The sequence below is a fragment of the Salvelinus fontinalis genome, chromosome 29 (assembly GCF_029448725.1).
Source record: "Salvelinus fontinalis isolate EN_2023a chromosome 29, ASM2944872v1, whole genome shotgun sequence".
NCBI classification, from domain to species: domain Eukaryota; kingdom Metazoa; phylum Chordata; class Actinopteri; order Salmoniformes; family Salmonidae; genus Salvelinus; species Salvelinus fontinalis.
The window spans coordinates 42,601,843-42,625,700 of NC_074693.1; positions in this window are offsets into that span (position 1 = coordinate 42,601,843).

Genomic DNA, 23,858 nt, shown 5'->3' on the forward strand with positions numbered 1-23,858 from the left:
CACAACACATCAACTGCATGTGACCAGGCAAAAAAATTATTCCAAGCTAAACCGCTACACACAGCCTACATCATTGTCACCATATTAGCTAAATTAACGTCAGAGTCAGCATTGTTAATATTACTAACACATTAGTAAACCCTCTACAATCATGCAGTGACGTTATTCACTAAGCAGTTACACCGGCGGGCCCTGGTGGCAATAAATTAGTAATACCAAAAGCTTACCTTGACTTGGAAGAGTTCCAGTATCTTGTTGGAAAGTCATAGCCAGCTAGCTAACATAGAATCCCTCTGTTTGAGCAAGGGGTTTCAGTAGGCTAAACTAGCTAGCTGCATTTGCTCTCTCTTTATTTCTCTCTTGATTCTCCTTCATTTTGGAAAAAATGAATTTGTTCAAAAACGTTCAACTATTGTCTTTCTCTCTCTTTGAGTCAACTACTCACCACATTTTATACACTGCAATGCTAGCTAGCTGTAGCTTATGCTTCCACTACTAGATTAATTCTCTGATCCTTTGATTGGGTCAGTTCATGCTGGAAGAGCTCTGATAGGTTGGAGTACGTCCTCCGAAAGTTGTCATAATTACTGTGTAAATCTATGGAAGGGGGTGAGAACCATGAGCCTCCTAGGTTTTGTATTGAAGTCAATGTACCCAGAGGAGGACAAAAGCTAGCTGTTCAAATATTGTGTTTTAATCAGTTATTTCGTGACGTGATTATATTTAGCAGAGTTTTATCTAAAATGTTAACTTTTTAAATGTTTTACTATTAAACATTTTATGAAATTCACTGAGGAGCATGTTCCTCCCCTTCCTCCTCTGAGGAGCCTCCACTGATATGTACACACGCATTCACGCGCACACAAGTGCACACACAGATGCCGCATGCAGCCGCAGAAATGGAAATTCAACTGGGCTAGCAGAATTAATGAAGAGGTATAATGTTTTACCGTCAAGGGGAGTTTGGGGCTCAGGGGAAACAAATGGGTAGAGACAGATTTCTGAAATCTGTCTTCAATAATGTAATGGACGCAGAGTTACGAGATAGCATAGTTATGGCAATTTGCAGACATTTGTGGCATGGCTGAATTATTTTAGCAGACAAACCCATCACATGTACAGATAAAGAATCTTAATTTGATCACTCATTTGTTGCTGAGAATGAAATGGAGATTTGCTTTTTGATTTACAGAAATAATCACTGAAAACCCACAGTTAAATTAAAAGTATTGCACTTTTCATTTAGCCTACTTTTTGGCCAGTTAATAGCCTAACCACTTATCAAGCAACATTATGGGCTTAACATTTCTGCAGGATTACTTTTTGCTGTGACAATATAGGTCAAAATAAGATCCTACATCTGTAATGAGTTACAGACTGTATAGACCATACTACTACATCCTCATTAATATTTACTCCATTCAACGTGCAAGGGAGAGATATGGCGTTGGGATCCATTAGGGGGTATTTGTTGCAGGTGGTGTGTGTGTTTGTGTGCGTGCATGTACTGTATGATGACGGAGAATCCGTGAGAGGTTTTTGCTATTAAGTATTCATGGCTAGAAATGTTGCATTTGGAGATCTCTGGCGAGCACACACCCCATGTCATCAGCAGCCTAAAATAACCCCAAAGAACCAGATAAGAGCCTGGAATAATTTACAGATTTACGATCATAATTTTGTCAGTTTCTACAACAGGAAAATGATCCTACAGCAACAGGAAATGTTAATTATTAGGTGGAATATAATTCATAACCATTTTTGTAGGGGTTGATGCATTTTTCTTAAGGGAAGTTCTCTTAAACCTCTACACGACACGTAAAAAAAAAAAAGTCCTGCATTGCAGGAAAGTTATCTTGCAGCAGGGTGATCAAATTAAGATCCTACATCTGTAAGATGACAGTGCAACAAAGTCAGACAGTGATAACCCTTTATCAAGGTTAACATGAGTGTTAAGTTATTGAGGTGAACACCGAGTCTTAGGGTGGCCACAGATTTTAAAAGAAGACTTATAATAAATACCAAAGAGAGTTATTCACCTCTGACAGAAATTGGAACTATCGGAAGATTAGAAGGAGGGGATTCATGTACTTTGGAATTATCCTGCAAAACAAATCAGAATAGTGTCAGAATGTCGTACGTTCTACGGAATGAATTTCGAAGGGATTAGGCCCAGACTTGTTGGCAACGACCAGTACTGCAGAGGAAACCCTCTCCTGTAGTTTTTCTCCAGTAGTTATCCTTTATTTGACACAGAGCCACCTGTCAGCTGATGTTGTTCTTTCTAACAAGCTCTCTCTCTCTCTCTCTCTCTCTCTCTCTCTCTCTCTCTCTCTTTCTCTCTTTCTCTCTTTCTCTCTCTCTCTTTCTCTTTCTCTCTTTCTCTCTTTCTCTCTCTCTTTCTCTCTTTCTTTCTCTCTTTCTTGCCAGGGCGTTGGGAGATAACATTGTTGACTTGGTGTGGGGTGACAGGGTCTTACTCCACTAGCCCATTGCTATAGACACTCCCAAGGAAGCCTGGTCATGCCTCCCCCGCTCTTCCAGAGTGGCATATTCCAAACTGCTGACGGAATAGTAACTGTACTTGTTACAGTTGAGGGGCAGACTGTCAGTACAGTAAGAGAGTGGTCGTGTAGGGCTGCGACTAGTAATAAAGGAAGTCACTACTGCATTGTACAGTATATTGATACATAATAACAATACAGATGTAGGATCTTAATTTGAGCCAGTTTATTATAGCAGGAAAATAATCCTGCAGCAACAGGAAATGTGAATTATCATATGGATTATAATTAATGGACATTTTTGTAAGGGTTGATACATTTACAGTAGGGCAAATCAAGTCTGAACTTTTAAAGTGGAAATTCGAAACTTTAGAAGCCTTTTTAAAACTGAAATACACTACAAGTTTGCATTTCCTGCTGCGCAGGACAATTCTAAGCAATAAAAGAGTAATCAAATTAAGATCATACATCTGTAGGTTTGCATCTACTAAAGTTAGGTTTGCGTATTCAGTAGGGTTGTACGTATTACAGTACAGTAGGTCAGGAAGATACATACAAACATAGAAACACACACAGAGGCTTGCACATCAGGATGAATGACTTGATTTGTCTGCATGTGTGTGGATGGACTTTACATGTTGGAAGTCAGATCGAGTCTGGACAGTTCCACTAGCTCAATACTACGGCCAATTACACTCCTCTTCCTCATGTCATCTGTGTTAGTTGATCATGGGTCTGGATGAAAGGACAGCTGGGGAGTCTGTCAGCAAACAAGGGTGTGTGTGTGTGTGTGTGTGTGCGTGTGTGTGTGTGTGTGTGTGTGTGTGTGTGTGTGTGTGTGTGTGTGTGTGTGTGTGTGTGTGTGTGTGTGTGTGCGCGCGCGCTTGAGTAGCCTAAATGCTCAGCCAATCTGTAACTCGCTTGTTTTAGTTGATGAACATCCCTGAGCAAGATTTCCACTCAGCTCCATTTTGCAGGGTGATAAAACATGTGAATGCAGATAGTCAACCAAATGGACCAATCAGTGACCTTGATACTGGTCCTTGAGTGCACTGCATCTGAGCAATCTCACAGCAAAGGGTCACAGAAGTAATTAAGAGACGGACGACGGGAGGATTCTGTGTCCTCCCCTGACTGATAGCGGAGTGCTGCAGTGCAGAGCAGACAAAGAGCGGACGTGCCCCCAAAAAAAACATTCAAGAAAAAAATATGTGGTCTGATTCCAGCTGAAAGTGGGCCATTTTGGCAGAGGCCGCCTTGTTTCTTAACATTCATTACCATCTGTAATTCCAATGCTCCGCCATTCATTTTTCTGACATCCAAATTAAGCATGACATGTATGACTAACTACTAGTTTGAATAACATTCCAGCATTTCACAGAGGATGCAAGACAGTTCCGAGGAAGAGATTTACTTAAATGACCTTGGAAGTTGCATTGTTTGATTTTGCAGGACACGTGGGTGAAAAATCACGGGCCTTTTTACAGTTTGGATACAGTCAGGGAGGGAGGCGATCAGTGCTCCAGAAATAGCCCTAGCCAAACCAGGGTGGTTTCAAAACAATGCACCCGCACACAGGACTCCATCAGACATCCCGGATATTCTTAGCCCTTTAATGATGTCCGGACACCCACCACAGGAGGGTATTGATTTTGGGGCGCCAAAGGCAGGGACGGACTTCGTGATATGGAGGCCCCATGCAGATGTGTGGTAAGACAGAGGGGTGCTTTCAGATGCTTTCTCTAGAGAGTTAGTTTCAGTCACTTGCGAATTGATGGAAAGTTGGTGGGTGCACAGTGCACTGTTCGGATGCTAGAATTATTTTGGATGAAAGTGCAAAGGTAACGTACTTTTTGAAGTTATTGTTTGACAATCAGATGAGAACATCATGACTGGTTGTGTTCATGACACATTCAAAGGTAATACATAGCTATTATAGTAAAGACATGTAATTTAACTTTAAAAAATACCTCAAGCGGAACATGGGGGGGGCTCAAACGGAGAAATTAAATATATATATATATATATATATATATATATATATATATAGTACCAGTCAAAAGTTTGGACACAACTACTCATTCCAGGGTTTTTCTGTATTTTTACTGTTTTGAGATGGTTTAGGATGAGTTGGACCGCAGAGTGAAGGAAAAGCAGCCAACATGTGCTCAGCATATGTGGGAACTCCTTCAAGACTGTTGGAAAAGCATTCCAGGTGAAGCTGGTTGAGAGAATGCCAAGAGTGCGCAAAGCTGTCATCAAGGCAAAGGGTGGCTACTTTGAAGAATCTAAAATCTAAAACATATTTTGATTTGTTTAGCAATGTTTTGGCTACTAAGTGACTCCGTATGTGTTATTTCATAGTTTAGATGTCTTTAAAGAAAAACCCTTTAATGAGTAGGTGTGTCCAAACTTTTGACTGGTACTCTATATATATTTTTTTTGTACTAAAAGTATTATTATCCCCAGCTCATGAGGCTCATTGATGATGTGAGGCCTGAGGCAATTGCCTTTTCTGCCTAATTGTATGTCCGCCGCTGGCCAAAGGAAAACATCGAAACAAGTGAGTCATAAACAGGAAAATACAGGGAGGAAGGGACAGAGGGGGCAGGTTCCAGTGCATCATGGTGCTTTCAGGGACAGGGGGACACACTCCCGCCGTGTTGTTTCCTATCTACCGACTCAGTTTCCTCACTTTGGGGCATCCTGTGTCTTTGTCCAAGTGTGTGTGTGTGTTGGAGTGAGTGTGTGTGTCCCCGTATGTCACTGTTTGTGTCAGCTTGTTTGTCTAATGGCCCCTAATATTGGTGCCGCTAATTGTCGGTTGGAATTTTTCCATGTTAATTGTGCAGGATGTTACATGAAGCTGAGGAATTTTGTCGTGCTCCCGGGCCTCCGTCATTGGCCAACTATTCAAACACAAACACACGCTTCCTCAACCGGTCATCATGTAATGCTGCTCCGATGACCAACTGGACTCTGCTTCTAGCTTAATTAGGGTTGGGTATTTTTAAATCCCCTTTTCAGTGAAGCATAATATTGGATAAGTGGCGGTTTGCCAAAAGGTATCCATGTTGGGAAAGAAATTATGAAAATATAACAAGAGCAAAATTTGACTAAATGACTAATGTGCGTAGCAGCACAACATACAGTAGAGTTCCATCTGGTTACACATGCTTATTGCAGTGGAAATGAAGACAAGCTATCAAAGAGCTTTGCTTAGACTTTACTTAGACCTGCTGCACTGCTCCACTCACGTCTACTCATCCAGGATCTTATAATAGGCTTGAGAAGGGATTGACATGCTCCCTAGCCTGACCCTGTGACCTGGGAGCGTAAGACCCTTGAGGCAATCTGCCCTCTGCTAACAGATGGCAGCTAAAGAAAAGGCGCCCACCGCTCAACTGCAGAGGGATTTCTATCCCTCTCAAATCCATCTGACACATGTCAAGTGCCCCGTTGTGGCAGGCTCTGACCCTGCCAAAATAGGGGACTTCTGGGTGTCAAGGCAGCCAGTAAAGTTACCCCATTGTGAGCACTGATTGGGGGGTTAAGACACTGGAGCAGAGAAAGGGGTTATGTTAAGGGGAGCTGCCTTTTTAATGTAGATATACTGGATTTAGTAAGTCCGACATGGTAACTTGTCGAAGTTCTCAGTTTCAATACTATTTCTCTTTGGAAATTGGAAACAGCTGTAGCTGTTTTACCAAGAGTGTTTTCGTTGATATTTTTCATAGCCATCTATTTATCACCACAAACCGATGCTGGCCCTAAAGACCTCACTCAACGAGCTGTATAGGGCCATAAGCTAACAAGAAAATGCTCACCCAGAGGTGGCCCTCTTAGTGGCTGGCGACGTTAATGCAGGAAAACTTAAATCCGTTTGACCTTATTTCTACCAGCGTGTCACCTGTGCAACTAGAGGTGAACAAACTCTAGATAACCTTCCCTCCACATACAGAGACGCATACAAAACTCTATCTCGCCCCCCATTTGGCAAATCTGGATTCAAAGCTTAGAGTTTTTCAATTTAAATTATTATACAAAATTATTACAACAAATAGAATGTTATATGTAACCGGTCATCATGTAACGCTGCTCCGATGACCAACTGGACTCTGCTTCTAGCATATATATATATACACACTGTTTATATACACTACCATTTAAAAGTTTGGGGTCACTTAGAAATGTCCATGTTTTTGAAATAAAAGCAAAAAATGTTGTCCATTAAAATAACATCAAATTGATCAGAAATAGAGTTTAGACATTGTTAATGTTGTAAATTACTATTGCTGCTGAAAACAGCAGAATTTTAATGGAATATCTACATAGGCGTACACAGGCCCATTATCAGCAACCATCACTCCTGTGTTTCAATGGCACATTGTGTTAGCATATCCAAGTTTATCACTTTAAAAGGCTAATTGATCATTAGAAAACCCTTTTGCAATTATGTTAGCACAGCTGAAAACTGTTGTCCTGATTAGCGAGGCAATAAAACGGGCCTTCTTTAGACTAATTGAGTGTCTGAAACATCAGCATTTGTGGGTTTGATTACAGGCTGAAAATGGCCAGAATTGGCCACTATTCTTGTTCTGGAGAATGAAGGCTATTCCATGCGAGAAATTGCCAAGAAACTGAAGATCTTGTACAACGCTGTGGACTACTCCCTTCACAGAACTGTCTCTAACCAGAATAGAAAGAGGAGTGGGAAGCCCCGGCACAACTGAGCAAGAGGACAAGTACATTAGATTGTCTAGTTTGAGAAACAGACGCCTCACAAGTCCTCAACTGGCAGCTTCATTAAATTGTACCTGCAAAACACCAGTGTCAACGTCAACAGTGAAGAGGCAACACTGGGATGCTGGCCTTCTAGGCAGAGTTGCAAAGAAAAAGCCATATCTCAGACTGGCCAATAAAAACAGAATATTAATATGGGCAAAAAAACACAGACACTGGACAGAAAAAAATTGGAAAAAAGTGTTATGGACAGAATAATCTAAGTTTGAGGTGTTCGGATCACAAAGAAGAACATTCGTGAGACACAGAAAAAATGAAAAGACACTGGAGGAGGGCTTGACACCATCTGACAAGCATGGTGAAAGCAATGTGGTCTGGGGGTGCTTTGGTGCTGGTAAAGTTGGAGATTTGTACAGGGTAAAAGGGATCTTGAAGAAGGAAGGCTATCACTCCATTTTGCAACGCCATGCCATACCCTGTGGACGGCGCTTAATTGGAGCCAATTTCTTCCTACAACAGGACAATGACCCAAATCACAGCTCCAAACTATGCAAGAACTATTTAGGGAAGAAGCAGTCAGCTGGTATTCTGTCTATAATGGAGTGGCCAGCACGGTCACCGGATCTTAACCCTATTGAGCTGTTGTGGGAGCAGCTTAACCGTATGGTATGTAAGAATTGCCCATCAAGCCAATACAACTTGTGGGAGGTGCTTCAGGAAGCATGGGGTGAAAACTCTTCAGATTACCTCAACAAATTGACAACTAGAATGCCAAAGGTCTGCAAGGCTGTAATTGTTGCAAATGGAGGTTTCTTTGACGAAAGCAAAGTTTGAAGGACACTATTATTATTTCAATTAAAAATCATTGTTTATAACCTTGTCAACATGTTGACTATATTTCTTATTCATTTTGTAACTCATTTCATGTATGTTTTCATGGAAAACAAGGACATTCCTAAGTGACCCCAAACTTATGAACTGTAGTATATATACAGTTGAAGCCAGAAGTTTACATACACTTAGGTTGGAGTCATGAAAACTCGTTTTTCAACCACTCCACAAATGTCTTGTTAACAAACTATAGTTTGACAAGTCGGTTAGGACATCTACTAAAATAATTTTTTCAACAATTATTTACAGACACATTATTTCACTTAGAATTCATTGTATCACAATACCAGTGGGTCAGAAGTTTACATACACTAAGTTGACTGTGCCTTTAAACAGCTTGGAAAATTCCACAAAATGATGTCATGGCTTTAGAAGCTTCTGATAGGCTAATTGACATCATTTGAGTCAATTGGAGGTGTACCTGTGGATGTATTTCAAGGCCTACCTTCAAACTCAGTGGCTCTTTGCTTGACATCATGGGAAAATCAAAAGAAATCAGCCAATACCTCAGAAAAAAAATTGTACACCGCCACAAGTCTGGTTCATACTTGGGAGCAATTTCCAAACGCCTGAAGGTACCACGTTCATCTGTACAAACAATAGTACGCAAGTATTAAGACCATGGGACCATGCAGCTCTCATACCGCTCAGGAAGGAGACGCGTTCTGTCTCCTAGAGATGAAAGTACTTTAGTGTGAAAAGTGCAAATCAATCCCAGAACAACAGCAAAGGACCTTGTGAAGATGCTGGAGGAAACAGGTACAAAAGTATCTATATCCACAGTAAAACGAGTCCTATATCAACATAACCTGAAAGTTCGCTCAGCAAGGAAGAAGCCACTGCTCCAAAACCGCCATAAAGCTGCCAGACTACGGTTTGCAACTGCACATGGGGACAAAGATCGTACTTTTTGGAGAAATGTCCTCTGGTCTGATGAAACAAAAATAGAACTGTTTGGCAACAATGACCATTGTTATGTTTGGAGGAAAAAAGGGGGAGGCTTGCAAGCCGAAGTACACCATCCCAGCCGTGAAGTACAGGGGTGGCAGCATCATGTTGTGGGGGTGCCTTGCTGCAGGAGGGTGCACTTCACAAAATAGAAGGCATCATGAGGAAGGAAAATGATGTGGATATATTGAAGCAACATCTCAAGACATCAGTCAGGAAGTTAAAGCTTGGTCGCAACCGGGTCTTCCAAATGGACAATGACCCCAAGCATACTTCCAAAGTTCTGGCAAAATGGCTTAAGGACAACAAAGTCAAGGTATTGGAGTGGCCATCACAAAGCCCTGACCTCAATCCTATAGAACATGTGTGGGCAGAACTGAAAAAGAGTGTGCGAGCAAGGAAGCCTACAAACCTGACTCACTTAGAGGAGCTCTGTCATGAGGAATGGGCCACAATTCACCCAACTTATTGTGGGAAGCTTGTGGAAGGCTACCCGAAACGTTTGACCAAGTTAAACAATTTAAAGGCAATGCTACCAAATACTAATTGAGTGTATGTAAACTTTTGACCCACTGGGAATGGGATGAAAGAAATAAAAACTGAAATAAATATATTATTCTGACATTTCACATTCTTAAAATAAAGTGGTGATCCTAATTGGCCTAAAACAGGGAGCTTGTTATGGTGAAATACAGGTAAAAATTGTTTTTTAAAAAAGAGAAAGAGAGGAAAGGTATTTTATCAAAGCGGTGTGTGTGAAAAACAATGGAGACCGAGGAGACTAAGGACAGTTAGGAGACAATCCAGGCACAGACCCTGTGCCTTCATCTTATGAAGGAGACGAGGAGGGAATCCCTGGCCGCAGTTTTCCTTCAAGTAAAGGAGAAGCGGCAGTGTAATCATGCAATGCAAGCTGCTTACCCAGGATGGCGGAGGTGGCTTCCTACAAAAACTCTGCCTTGAACATCAGGAAACATAAAGAGGTAAGATATCCAGTTATGAATGCAAAATTTTTTTAGCTATGGATGGCTTTAGCAGCAAATAGCCTAGATATTTAGTATGCTAACATTAGCTAGCTATCCTTGCAGCTACAATAAATGAAAGAAGATTTGTGATAGGCAAGATGGTGGCGTACACATTGTTGATTACTTCATGGAGCAAAAAAAAAAATATTTTAATAATGGAGCATTTCTGTATATACAGTGCGTTCAGAAAGTATTCAGACCCCTTTACTTTTTCCACATTTTGTTACCTTACAGCCTTATTATAGAATACATATTTTCCCTCATCAATCGACACACAATACCCCATAATGACAAAGCAAAAACAGTTTTTAAGAATTTTTTGCGAATGTATATATTTTCTTTAAACATAAATACCTTATTTACATATGCTATGAGAGTCGAAATTGAGCTCAGGTGGATCCTGTTTCCATTGATCATCCTTGATGTTTCTACAACTTGATTGGAGTCCACCTGCGGTAAATTCAGTTGATTGGACATGATTTGGAAAGGCACACACCTGTCTATATAAGGTCCAACAGTTGACAGTGCATGTCAGAGCAAAAACCAAGCCATGAGGTCAAAGGAATTGTCTATAGAGCTCTAAGACAGGATTGTGTCGAGGCACAGATCTGGGGTACAGTACCAAAACTTTTCTGCAGCATTGAAGATACCCAAGAACACAGTGGGCTCCATCATTCCGAAATGGAAGAAGTTTGGAACCACCAAGACTCCTCCTAGAGCTAGCCGCCCAGACAAACTGAGCAATCGGGGGAGAAGGGCCTTGGGAGGTGACCAAGAACCCGATGATCATTCTGACAGAGCTCCAGAGTTCCTCTGTGGAGATGGGAGAACCTTCCAGAAGGACAACCATCTCTGCAGCACTCCACCAATCAGTCTTTCATGGTAAAGTGGCCAGACGGAAGCCACTCCTCAGTAAAAGGCACATGACAGCCCGCTTGGAGTTTGCCAAAAAGCACCTAAAGACTCTCAGATCTGATGAAATCAAGATTCACCTCTTTGGCTGAATGCCAAACGTCACGCCTGGAGGAAAGCTGGCACCATCCCTACGGTGAAGCATGGTGGTGGCAGCTGTGGGGATGCTGTGGGGATGTTTTTCAGTGGCAGGGAATGGGAGACTAGTCAGGATCGAGGGAAAGATGAACAGAGCAAAGTACAGAGAGATCCTTGATGAAAACTTGCTCCAGAGTGCTCAGGACCTCAGACTGGGAAGAAGGTTCCCCTTCCAGCAGGACAACAACCCTAAGCACACAGCCAAGACAATGCAGGAGTGTTTTTGGGACAAGTCTCTGAATGCCCTTGAGTGGCCCAGCCAGGGCCCGGACTTGAACCCAAACATCTCTGGGGAGACCTGAACATAGCTGTGCAGCAACGCTCCCCATCCTACCTGACAGAGCTTGAGAGGATTTGCAGAGAAGAATGGGAGAAACTCCCAAATACAGGTGTGCCAAGCTTGTAGCGTCATACCGAAGGAGACTCAAGGCTGTAACCGCTGCAAAAGATGCTTCAACAAAGTACTGAGTAAAGGGTCTGAATCTTCATGTAAATGTGATATTTCAGTGCTTTATTTGTTATAAATTTGCAAACATTTCTAATAACATGTTTTTGCATTAGGGGGTTTGTGTGTAGATTGATGAGGGGGGGGAATTGTTTATTCCATTTTAGAATAAAGCTGTAACGTAAAAAACAGTGGAAAAATTTAGTGAATGCACTGTGTACCTTTTATAAATTCAAACGCACCACCTGCACCTGACATTTTATAACAGTACCAAATCGGTAACTCCCAGATACTGAAAATCTTTGGTTAAATCACATTATCTGAAGTGACAATCTCTAGCTACTATAACTGGGGCCTAAACTTTACGTAAGCATTCAAAACACCTTTATGAAGCCGTGCATGAGTTGTAGGCCTATCAATCATTACATACACTTTTATGATTCATGTACTCATTCAACATCAGTGTCTCTCACAAGTAATGGTTTGTCTACACAATCATTTTCATTGTATTGAGTATGTTTGTGTGTGTGTGAAGTGAGCGAGAACAATAGATGGGTTGGTTTAAATGAATTAATCTTGCATATAACTGTGTGAGTACACAATAGGTACAGCTGGACACGGTGCAACTTTTAAGGTCAGAAAATATCTGACAAACACACATCAGTCTCAGTATTGCAACATCTACAGCCCCTTTTCTATCTCAAAGGTTTGCTCATTAATTTTGCATTGCCATAAGTGTTACGGCTGTCCTCGCTGACAGAAGGTGTGGACCAAAACGCAGAGTGGTTAGTGTTCATTCTTTTAATGAAAGTGAACAAAACAATTCAAAATACAAAAACAACCAACGTGACAAAACCGAAACCGTCCTGTGTGGCAACAAAACCTCCACAGGAACAAACACCCACAAAACACAAGTGAAACCCAGGCTGCCTTAGTATGATTCTCAATCAGGGACAACGATAGACACCTGTCTCTGATTGAGAATCATACCAGGCCGAACACCAAAATCCCAACATAGAAATAGAAAACATAGACTGCCCACCCAAAACTCACGCCCTGACCAATAAACACATACAAAACAAGAGAAAACAGGTCAGGAACGTGACATAACCCCCCCTTTAAGGTGCGAACTCCGGGCGCACCAGCACAAAGTCTAGGGGAGGGTCTGTGTGGGCATCTGACCACGGTGGTGGCTCAGGCTCTGGGCGAGGTCCCCACCCCACCATAGTCACTCCCCGCTTCCGTATTCCCCTCCCAATGACCACCCTCCAACTAAACCCACCTAAATGAAGGGGCAGCATCGGGATAAGGGGCGGCACCGGGATAAGGGGCGGCACCGGGATAAGGGGCAGGTCCTGGCTGAGGGACTCTGGCAGGTCCTGGCTGAGGGACTCTGGCAGGTCCTGGCTGAGGGACTCTGGCAGGTCCTGGCTGAGGGACTCTGGCAGGTCCTGGCTGAGGGACTCTGGCAGGTCCTGGCTGAGGGACTCTGGCTGGTCCTGGCTGGACGGCTCTGGCTGGTCCTGGCTGGACGGCTCTGGCTGGTCCTGGCTGGACGGCTCTGGCTGGTCCTGGCTGGACGGCTCTGGCTGGTCCTGGCTGGACGGCTCTGGCTGGTCCTGGCTGGACGGATCTGGCTGGTCCTGGCTGGACGGCTCTGGCTGGTCCTGGCTGGACGGCTCTGGCTGGTCCTGGCTGGACGGCTCTGGCTGGTCCTGGCTGGACGGCTCTGAAGGCTCGGGACAGACGGGCAGCGCTGGGCAGGCAGACAGTTCAGGCACCGCTGGGCAGACGGCAGACTCTGGCCGGCTGAGACGCACTATAGGCCTGATGCATGGTGCCGGAACTGGAGGTACCGGGCTGAGGGCACGCACCTCAGGGCGAGTGCGGGGAGGAGGAACAGGGCTCTGGCGATTCACTGGAAGCCTGGTGCGTGGTGTAGGCACTGGTGGTACTGGGCTGGGGCGGGAAGGTGGCGCCGGATATACCGGACCGTGAAGGAGGACACGCGCTCTTGAGCACCGAGCCTCTCCAACCTTACCAGGTTGAATGGTCCCCGTAGCCCTGCCAGTGCGGCGAGGTGGAATAGCCCGCACTGGGCTTTGCAGGCGAACCGGGGACACCACCTGTAAGGCTGGTGCCATGTACGCCGGCCCGAGGAGACGTACTGGAGGCCAGATACGTTGGGCCGGCTTCATGACATCCGGCTCGATGCCCAACCTAGCCCTCCCAGTGCGGCAAGGTGGAATAGCCCGCACTGGGCTAAGCACGCGTACTGGGGACACCGTGCGCTTTACCGCATAACACGGTGTCTGACCAGTACAACGCCCTCTCACTCCACGGTAAGCCCGGGGAGTTGGCTCAGGTATCCAACCCGGCTTCGCCACACTCCCCTTTAGCCCCCCCAAGAAATTTTGGGTGAGCCTCTCGGGTTTCCGTGCTAGCCGCGTATCTTCATAACTCCAGTTCCTCTCTCCGGATGCCTCTGCTCACCTAACTGCCTCCAGCTGCTCCCATGGGAGGCGATCCGTTCCAGCCAGGATCTCCTCCCATGTGTAGCAACCCTTGCCGTCCAAAACGTCTTCCCATGTCCATTCCTCCTTCTGTCTCTGCTGCTGTCGCTGCCCTTCTCCACTCCGCTTGGTCCTCTTGTGGTGGGTGTTTCTGTTACGGCTGTCCTCGCTGACAGAAGGTGTGGACCAAAACGCAGAGTGGTTAGTGTTCATTCTTTTAATGAAAGTGAACAAAACAATTCAAAATACAAAAACGTGACAAAACCGAAACCGTCCTGTGTGGCAACAAAACCTCCACAGGAACAAACACCCACAAAACACAAGTGAAACCCAGGCTGCCTTAGTATGATTCTCAATCAGGGACAACGATAGACACCTGTCTCTGATTGAGAATCATACCAGGCCGAACACCAAAATCCCAACATAGAAATAGAAAACATAGACTGCCCACCCCAAACTCACGCCCTGACCAATAAACACATACAAAACAAGAGAAAACAGGTCAGGAACGTGACAATAAGTTTGTGTTGTTGCCTCTGTTTTTATCTTAAAAGTAACTCAATTACTTTTTAAATTAGCTACTTTTTACTTTTACTTGAGTTTTTTATTTTATTATAGTAACAGTACTTCTAGTTGAGTAGGATATTTCAGTACACTTTCCACCCCTGCTTTTTATTCAGATTTTACTCTTATTTTACTCTTACACACTCTTGCAGGTTTCTGACCGTGCAACGTTTGTAGACGTTCTACCATCAAGCATGTGGGTTACTGTTGGAATGATAAGAAATGGTCCATTGCATGTCTGATGATGCTGGAATCCTGCCTGTGTACAGTGTGTGTTTGCTTTTAAATGCTACATCAATATCGTGACCATAGGGGTTCACAGAACATGCTGGGCGAAAGTAAATTGCAAATGCAAATGAGGCATGGAGAGATTAGTATATAGGGCTTCCAGTGTGTTTCTTGGAGAGCCTTAAGAATGCTAATTAAAGATGATTGAACCCTTCATTTGCCTGGGTCCCCGGCAGGCGGTTAGACGGACAGCACGCCCCAGCCTCCACGGTAACTCCGGGCTAATCACTCCAGGGGTTGGAGAATGTTTACTGCAGAAAGTAGCATCTCGAGTTTGTTTGGCCGCTTCAATCATCTAGAGGGCCCGAACCACTCGACAGAAATACATTTCCTGTCTCAGGGAATCAAACAAATGGTCAAACCAGATGACCAAGATTTCAAGAGAAGCTCTAAGTGGATATGTGACCTCTAACCCCTCACTATTGATTTATTATCTCAACCTGCAGTCTCTAAAAGTGAAGCAAAATAAGCATGCACCTTGGCTAAACAAAAGCGATATGCTCATAAATCTAAGCAGGAGCCTCCTGAGACACTGTAGGCCAGCACCGTTGGGTGCCTAGTTGGTTCAGCACCGCATAGGAACGAAAGCAGAACATGGCGGTATCAGAAGGGATCCACACACCCACTGGGGTGCCGCGGCCATCATGAAGAATTTCCTGATTATACATTTAATCTTTCAGCACCTCCTCTGATGGCCTTGACGCTGTTCTGCCCAGAGAGGATGATGTGGCCCTTGGTGATGCACATGCTCACTAGTCATACACTGTGGCCGTCACCCTAAGTCCATTTCAAAGAGGTTGTATTGAGGAAGAGGTTTGCCTAATGGAAAAACAGAAGAAACTGGCAGTGATTGAAATGTTTGGCACTTCAAATGACCCCTGAACAATAGGTTGAACAAGGGAAGAAAATATGCTCTGTAATCCTCATATGGAGACAAGTTACTTTTCATGGATTAGGAAAGACACATTTATTTTGTAAGAGCTACAACACATAGAATTAACAGTGCAGCCAAAGTGTTCACAAGGCCCAAAAGCCCTCTCCAAGAGGTCCTGCATATCCCGAGGTCCATCGAGACATTCTAGTCCAAGTAGAGCACTGTTACAGGTTTTCAACGCAGAGACACTGAAGGCTTACACAGGCAATGACTCTGATGTGTTTGTCACGTAAGTCGACTGACAGATTTATGGTGATGGTCTTCTTCCTCTCCATCACAGCAAACTACTTTCTTTGAGGGCCGTTCACCATCTTTGTGTGTGCGTAACCTTAGTCCAGTGGGATAGATTAGGGGCTAGATTCAACGCGTACCTTGGAAGATCCGCGTTATAGCGCGATTGAAATTTAAAGGTAATTTCCGATTGAGCCGACATACACTGAGTGTACAAAACATTAGGAGCACCTGCTCTTTCTATGACATAGACTGATAAGGTGAATCCAGGTGAAAGCTATGATCCCTTAATGATATCACTTGATAAATCCACTTCAATCAGTGTAGATGAAGGGGAGGAGACGGGTTAAAGAAGGATTTTTAAGACTTGAGATAATTGAGACATGGATTGTGTATGTGTGCCATTCAGAGGGTGAATGGGAAAAACAAAAGTTTGATGTGTCTTTGAACCGGCTATGGTAGTATGTGCCAGTTTGAGTGTGTCAAGAACTGCAACGCTGCTGGGTTTTTCCCACTCAACAGTTTCCCGTGTGTATCAAGAATGGTCCACCTCCATAGGACATCCAGCCAACTTGACACAACTGTGGGAAGCATTGGAGTCAACTTGGTCCAGCATCCCTGTGGAACGCTTTCGACACCTTCTAGAGTCCATACCCCAACAAATTGAGGTTGTTCTGAGGGCAAAAGGGGGTGCGACTCAACATGTTCCTAATGTTTTGTACGCTCAGTGTATGTAACGTTTACCGTGAATGCAGTATGCAGTCTCGGCGAACGCGAGAACATTGCCTTTCAATTTCAATCGTGCTATAGTGTAGATCTTCAATGATCCAGAATGAATCTAGGCCTAGATCAGAAACAATGATGAGGAGCAGATTTAATAGATGTGATGAGGGAATGAGGAGTCGAGCCATTGAACATTAAAGTTGGACACAGGTGGGCATGCTCTGGCACTCCTTATCGCAGATGTCTGCCCACATCGGACAGTGCCAAGGCAGAGTGTTTTAGTGTTTGTGTCAAGACATGAGTGAGGTCTTCAGGAACTCCATTGGTCATGGTGTTTGACTCTATATCAGTAGCTAATCAAGCTGCCCTGCAGCCTGAGGGACCTTTCCCCTCCTTACCCCAGGCATGCCCATCCGTGGGCATTAAATCATTGTCCCCATCAAACACAGGTGCCAGGCTAAATGCCCATGCACTCAGTGACATTATCACACAAAGTATGACGTGTAGCGCCAGGAGTTTTTCCTGGGCATGAGACCTGACCAGGAAAGTATCTGGGCCGTAGTTATAGCCTATTACCAAGGCCAAGAGTTTTACTGGTCAGGCCACACGGTCAGGAAACTCTGTTTAGGAAACTCTACCATCACATGTGGCTACAAAAACACCTTAAATTTTTCCCAGACCTCTCCTGATGTGGTTTAAGCATTGTTGTGGACTTAGAACATCCAAGGTTATTGTTTTTCTGCTAAATAAGTGTGATTTTGAGAGCGAATACCTGAAAAAACAAGGGAAAATCCAAAACCTCGAGCAACAAAACCGAGAAAAAATGTGTTTGGGAAAAACTGAATTTGGAGAAAAAAAATACAGGTTTTATAGGGCCCAATAGTTCCCACTTTCTCAGATGGTGAATCAGCATAGGCCTATAGCTCATAATAGTGCACATACAGATGAATGCAAATTCATCTATGAACCAAAAATTCTGGAGCCCTATTTTAAGAAAAGCCTAATTGCACCCAAACCCAAAATCCATGACAATCCCTGGATTAGGTGACATCTTGAATCATGCATTCCTTCTTGGACATTACATGTAACAATTTATTTATTGAATACCTTCTCAGTAGTCTATTACACTTCTTTTTGAGAATTGTATTGGCCCAGCGTTGTCCGGGGTAGGCCGTCATTGAAAATAAGAATTTGTTCTTAACTGACTTGCCTACTGTAGTTAAATAAAGGTTAAATGTATCGCGTGAGGCCGCACATTTTTTGGAGGGGTACAACCAAATCATGGGCTGGTGTCACCAATTGAAAAGGTTAGTGGCATCAGTGCCATTAGGGGGAACCATTAGTCTGGAGCCCTGGGCTTGATCTCCTAAACTTCCTAAATAGACATACACAAAATTAACTGCTATTCATGTGTAATTACATGATTCTGACGTGCCAAAACTTGGTATATTTTGAAAGATAACATCAGGGCGATTATGACGAAAGATAGATAGGAGTTACATAGCTCTGAATACACAAGATCAAGCACACACGAAATAACTGTTTTTGTTTTTGTTTTTTTCACTCTCCAAAGTGTCCGAAGGCCAACTGGGAGAGTGGGGTTTGATCTTTCGCTTTGGCCATCTGCGTGTGTAAAATTAAAGCATTTACTGTAGCAATGTCCACAAAGTGGTGAAAAAAAACCACTTCCTGGTCTTGTGGAGGACCTGCTGGTAGCTTATCAGAGCGTCAGATAGGTTGACACTTCCCATGCTGGCATTGTAGTCCTTCACAGAATGGGGACATTCTTCCTTTTTCACCCTCCTTGAGACATGGTTGTTATTGAATGCCTTATGCTGTGGGGGAGAATGGTTACTTCCCTAGTGTCCTTCTATTTCACAAAAAGTAGCTTGTTAGTCCTGATCCAACGTATGGTCCCCCTCTCCGCTGTCTTTGTCATGTCGTTTAGCTTGGTCTTGGGGAAACCGATTCTGTTAGGACGAATGGTGCCACAAGCTCCTATTTTCTTTTTCAAGAGGTCTATGAAAAGTGAATGTAGAACCACCAGACGGGGTGATTGATATAGCAGTGGGTGGTGGAAGACCTTGACCGGCGGGGGCGCTTACTGGGGAAGGCTCCCAAACGTCATCATCGCCTCTGCATCCTCCACTCTGTGGTGAATAAAATAAAGGGATATATTGTTGTAAGACACACAGCATTACAGTTGACTACATTTACAAAACGACATTACTGTAAAGTAAAAACACCAAGCCTGAACTTTATCTGTACAGTGACTCACATAGAAGGTGTAAAGGACACACACAATGCAAACAGTAATACCTTGGAGACAAAGGCAGATTAATAAACAATGGCCATTAGAGTTTAGTGGCCTCTCCAAAGTTAAGGATGAAACATAGAACAGCAAACAGTGAACTAATATGAAACATAGACAATAACTACTTGTGAATGATATAACATTGAAATGACTTGTTACACAGGCCTATGTCAACTGAATCCAACGCACAAAAAGCAGACAACTTATAGAGTAAGCTATATAAAATCAGGAAAATAATTTACTTACAGATCAAAAAGTGGATCCAATCCTTCTAGAAAGCAATCTTCGTCGGCCGGGTCGAAATCCTTGTTGTTCAAATCGCTCCCCTGATCCGAGTCCGACCAGTATTTTATTCAAAACTTCTATGTCTGTATACTTATTCATAGCTGCCTTCTTTTTAGTTTAATGTTCGATATTCTTATTTTTTTCCCCTCTTGAGAAGCCATCTTTTATGCTAAAGCAATGAGCGGTGGCACCTTCATTTGGGTGGACAGGCTCATAGTAATTGCTGGAAAATAATACATTGAATGGTATCGAACACATACTATTCCATTTGCTCCGTTCCAGCCGTTATTATGAGCCGTTCTCCCCTCAGCAGCCTCCTGTGTGGGGAATTCACTTAGTTATTGTCTCAACTGCTGATTGGCCCTTTAACTATGAGTACCAGTTGCAGTCAGATCAAAAGGTTTGGCAATTGAACTCGACCCACTCTTCTCTACTGAAAAACATTTCTCCCTACATTCATACATTAACCACAACTTCAATGTGTCACACTCCAGTCGTCACATTGACATCGGGGCGCCAGTCAAAACAAGGGTAAAAAAGGCAAACAATGGGGGAAAGAAGGTTTATATTAAGTCTACAGGTGCTCAATATCAGTGACGGATCACTTTAGCAGTTGAAACAATGCTTGAATTCTTGGCTGCCCGGGTGGATGTGGAGATGCGGAGTCAATGACCAGGTTGACATTCTTCCCCACTTCCTCGACTCACCCTGCGTTACCTTGCAGGTCTCTTAGCGGCCCGCATTTTCCAGGCGACACATCCCTTACGGCCGTCATGAAGGAATTCCAGCAGGCCTGGGCAGCAGGTGTGAGAAGCAAGGCAGACTTTCCAAGGATGTCAAGTCGACGGAAGACTCAATAATGTTGCTCGGCAAACAAAGGGACTGGAATTCAGGAGGATGCCTGCAGGCATGCCGCAGATGGAGGGGATAGGCTCTTTCAATAGGCTCCTGAACTGTGGGCCAAGAACTTGTGTATACACTGGGGGGCTTTTTTCAGTCACTTTAGGTCAGGGATGGGCAACTTTTATGGGGAAGGGGGCCACAAAAAATCAGAACATCATGAAGGGCTGCAGTGGCTTGTAGATCTGTGTACCCACATCCATACAAACACATTAAGGACGTTAACATTTAACCATTAAATTGGTTAGCCACTGAAAATACATTTGACTGGTCATGCTTAACTATCTCAAATCAAATCAAATCACATTTTATTAGTCACATGCGCTGAATACAACCTTACAGTGAAATGCTTACTTACGAGCCCCTAACCGAAAGTGCATTTTCAGAAAATATGGATAAGAGATAAAAGTAACAAGTAATTAAAGAGGAGAAATGTTTAAATATATATATACAGGGGGAGTAAGTGTGCAGGGGCAGTGGTTAGCTGAGGTAGTATGTACATGTAGGTAGAGTTAATTAAAGTGACTATGCATAGATGACAACAGAGAGTGGCAGTGGTGGGGAGAGGGGGGGGGGCAATGTGAATAGTCTGGGTAGCCATTTGACTAGATGTTGAGGAGTTTTATGGCTTGGGGGTAGAAGCTGTTTAGAAGCATCTTGGACCTAGACTTGGTGCTCCGGTACCGCTTGCCGTGTGGTAGCAGAGAGAACAGTCTATGACTAGGGTGGCTGGACTCTTTGACAATTTTCAGGGCCCTCCTCTGACACCGCCTGGTATAGAGGTCCTGGATGGCAGGAAGCTTTGCCCCAGTGATGTACTGGGCCGTTCGCACTACCCTTTGTAGTGCCTTGCGGTCGGAGGCCGAGCAGTTGCCATACCAGGCAGTGATGCAACCAGTCAGGATGCTCTCGATGGTGCAGCTGTAGAACCTTTTGAGGATCTGAGGACCCATGCCAAATCTTTTCAGTCTCCTGAGGGGGAATAGGTTTTGTCGTGCCCGCTTCACGACTGTCATGGTGTGCTTGGGCCATGTTAGTTTTTTGGTGATGTGGACACCAAGGAACTTGAAGCTTTCAACCTGCTCCACTGCAGCCCTGTCGATGAGAATGGGGGTGTGCTCGGTCCTCTTTTTCCTGTAGTCCACAATCATCTCCTTTGTATTGATCACATCGAGGGAGAGGTTGTTGTCCTGGCACCACACGGCCAGGTCTCTGACCTCCTCCCTATAGGCTGTCTCGTTGTTGTTGGTGATCAGGCCTACTACTGTTGTGTCATCGGCAAATTTAATGATGGTGTTGGAGTCGTGCCTCGCCGTGCTGTCATGAGTGAACAGGGAGTACAGGAGGGGGCTGAGCACACACCCCTGAGGGAACCCTGTGTTGAGTGTTAGAAAAAAGCACTTCATGGCTACAGACGTGAGTGCTACGGGTCGGTAATCATTTAGGCAGGTTACCTTAGTGTTCTTGGGCACAGGAACTATGGGGGTCTGCTTAAAGCATGTTGGTATTACAGACTCGGACAGGGAGAGGTTGAAAATGTCAATGAAGACACTTGCTAGCTGGTCAGCGCATGCTCGCAGTACACATCCTGGTAATCTGTCTGGCCCTGCGGCCTTGTGAATGTTGACCTGTCTAAAGGTCTTACTCTCATCGGCTGCGGAGAGCGTGATCACACAGTCTTCTGGTACAGCTGGTGCTCTCATGCATGTTTCAGTGTTATTTGCCTCGAAGCGAGCAAAGTAGTAGTTTAGTTCGTTCGGTAGGCTCATGTCACTGGGCAGCTCTCGACTGTGCTTCCCTTTGTAGTCTGTAATGGTTTGCAGGCCCTGCCACATCCGACGAGCGTCAGAGCCAGTGTAGTACAACTTGATCTTAGTCCTGTATTGATGCTTTGCCTGTTTGATGGTTCGTCGGAGAGCATAGAGGGATTTCTTATAAGCTTCCGGGTTAGAGTCCCGCTCCTTGAAGTGGCAGCTCTAGCCTTTAGCTCAGTGCGGATGCTGCCTGTAATCCATGGTTTCTGGTTGGGGTATGTACGTTCGGTCAGTGTGGGGACAACATCATCGATGCACTTATTGAGGAAGCCAATGACAGACGTGGTGTACTCCTCAATGCTATTGGAGGAATCTCGAAACATATTCCAGTCTGTGCTATTAAAACAGTCCTGTAGCTTAGCATCTGCTTCATCTGACCACTTTTTTATTGATCTAGTCACTGGTGCTTCCTGCTTTAATTTTTGCTTGAAAGCAGGAATCAGGAGGACAGAATTATGGTCAGATTTGCTAAATGGAGAGCGAGGGAGAGCTTTGTATGCATCTCTGTGTGTGGAGTATAGGTGGTCCAGAGTTCTTTTCCCTCTGGTTGCACATTTAACATGTTGATAGAAATTAGGTAAAACTGATTTAAGTTTCCCTGCAATAAAGTCCTCGGCTACTAGGAGCGCCGCCTCTGGGTGAGCATTTTATTGTTTGCTTATGGCGGAATACAGCTCATTCAATGCTATCTTGGTGCCAGCCTCGGACTGTGGTGGTATGTAAAACAGCTACAAAGAATATAGATGAAAACTCTCTCGGTAGTTAATGTGGTCTGCAGCTTATCATGAAAAACTCTACCTCAGCCGAGCAATGGCTCCAGACTTCCTTAGATATCGTGCACCAGCTGTTGCAATAAAATGCAAATGAATTACTTAGAAATCATACAATGTGATTTTCTGGATTTTTGTTTTAGATTCCGTCTCACAGTTGAAGTGTACCTATGATAAAAATTACAGACCTCTACATGCTTTGTAAGTAGGAAAACCTGCAAAATCGGCAGTGTATCATAAATACTTGTTCTCCCCACTGCATTTACATTACATTTTACATTTAAGTCATTTAGCAGACGCTCTTATCCAGAGCGACTTACAAGTACATACATTCATACTTTTTGGTACAGGTAATTTGCATAATTTGGTTAAATTAAATTGTTGTGAGTGTATTTTCATTAGTCGTCATGTTTCTTATTTATCACAAGTACACAGCATACAGTGAGGATTGAGGAGTGGAATGGCCTATCACCTGGTACTGGAGTGAAACGTGCTTTTATAAACCCAGTCATTGCGCAACAAATAACAATTCTAATTGCAATCGAGTGTTCAAAACGGTTTTGATGGCCACGATTAAAAAGAGCTAGCTACCATTTTAAGTCTTAATCTCAATTCATAATTCAGACACGCCTCACGTTCACCATTCGAGTGCATAGGCTATAGTCAATGGTAGGCAGGCTATCAGTGCATCACCTACCACTTTGCATAACAACTTTCTTTCGTTGTCCAGAAGCCAAAGGCACAATCCTAGTCATAATAGAAACCCATCCTTTTTGATTCATCCTCTTTCTAAGTTTCTAACATGTGGAACCGCTCACATTTGGTGTCCTGTTTAGAACAGTGTTTTCCCAGGAATTGCATTTTGTGAAATATTTGAAAATTAAGTTTTGTGAGCCTTTTAACTTTAAGACAATAG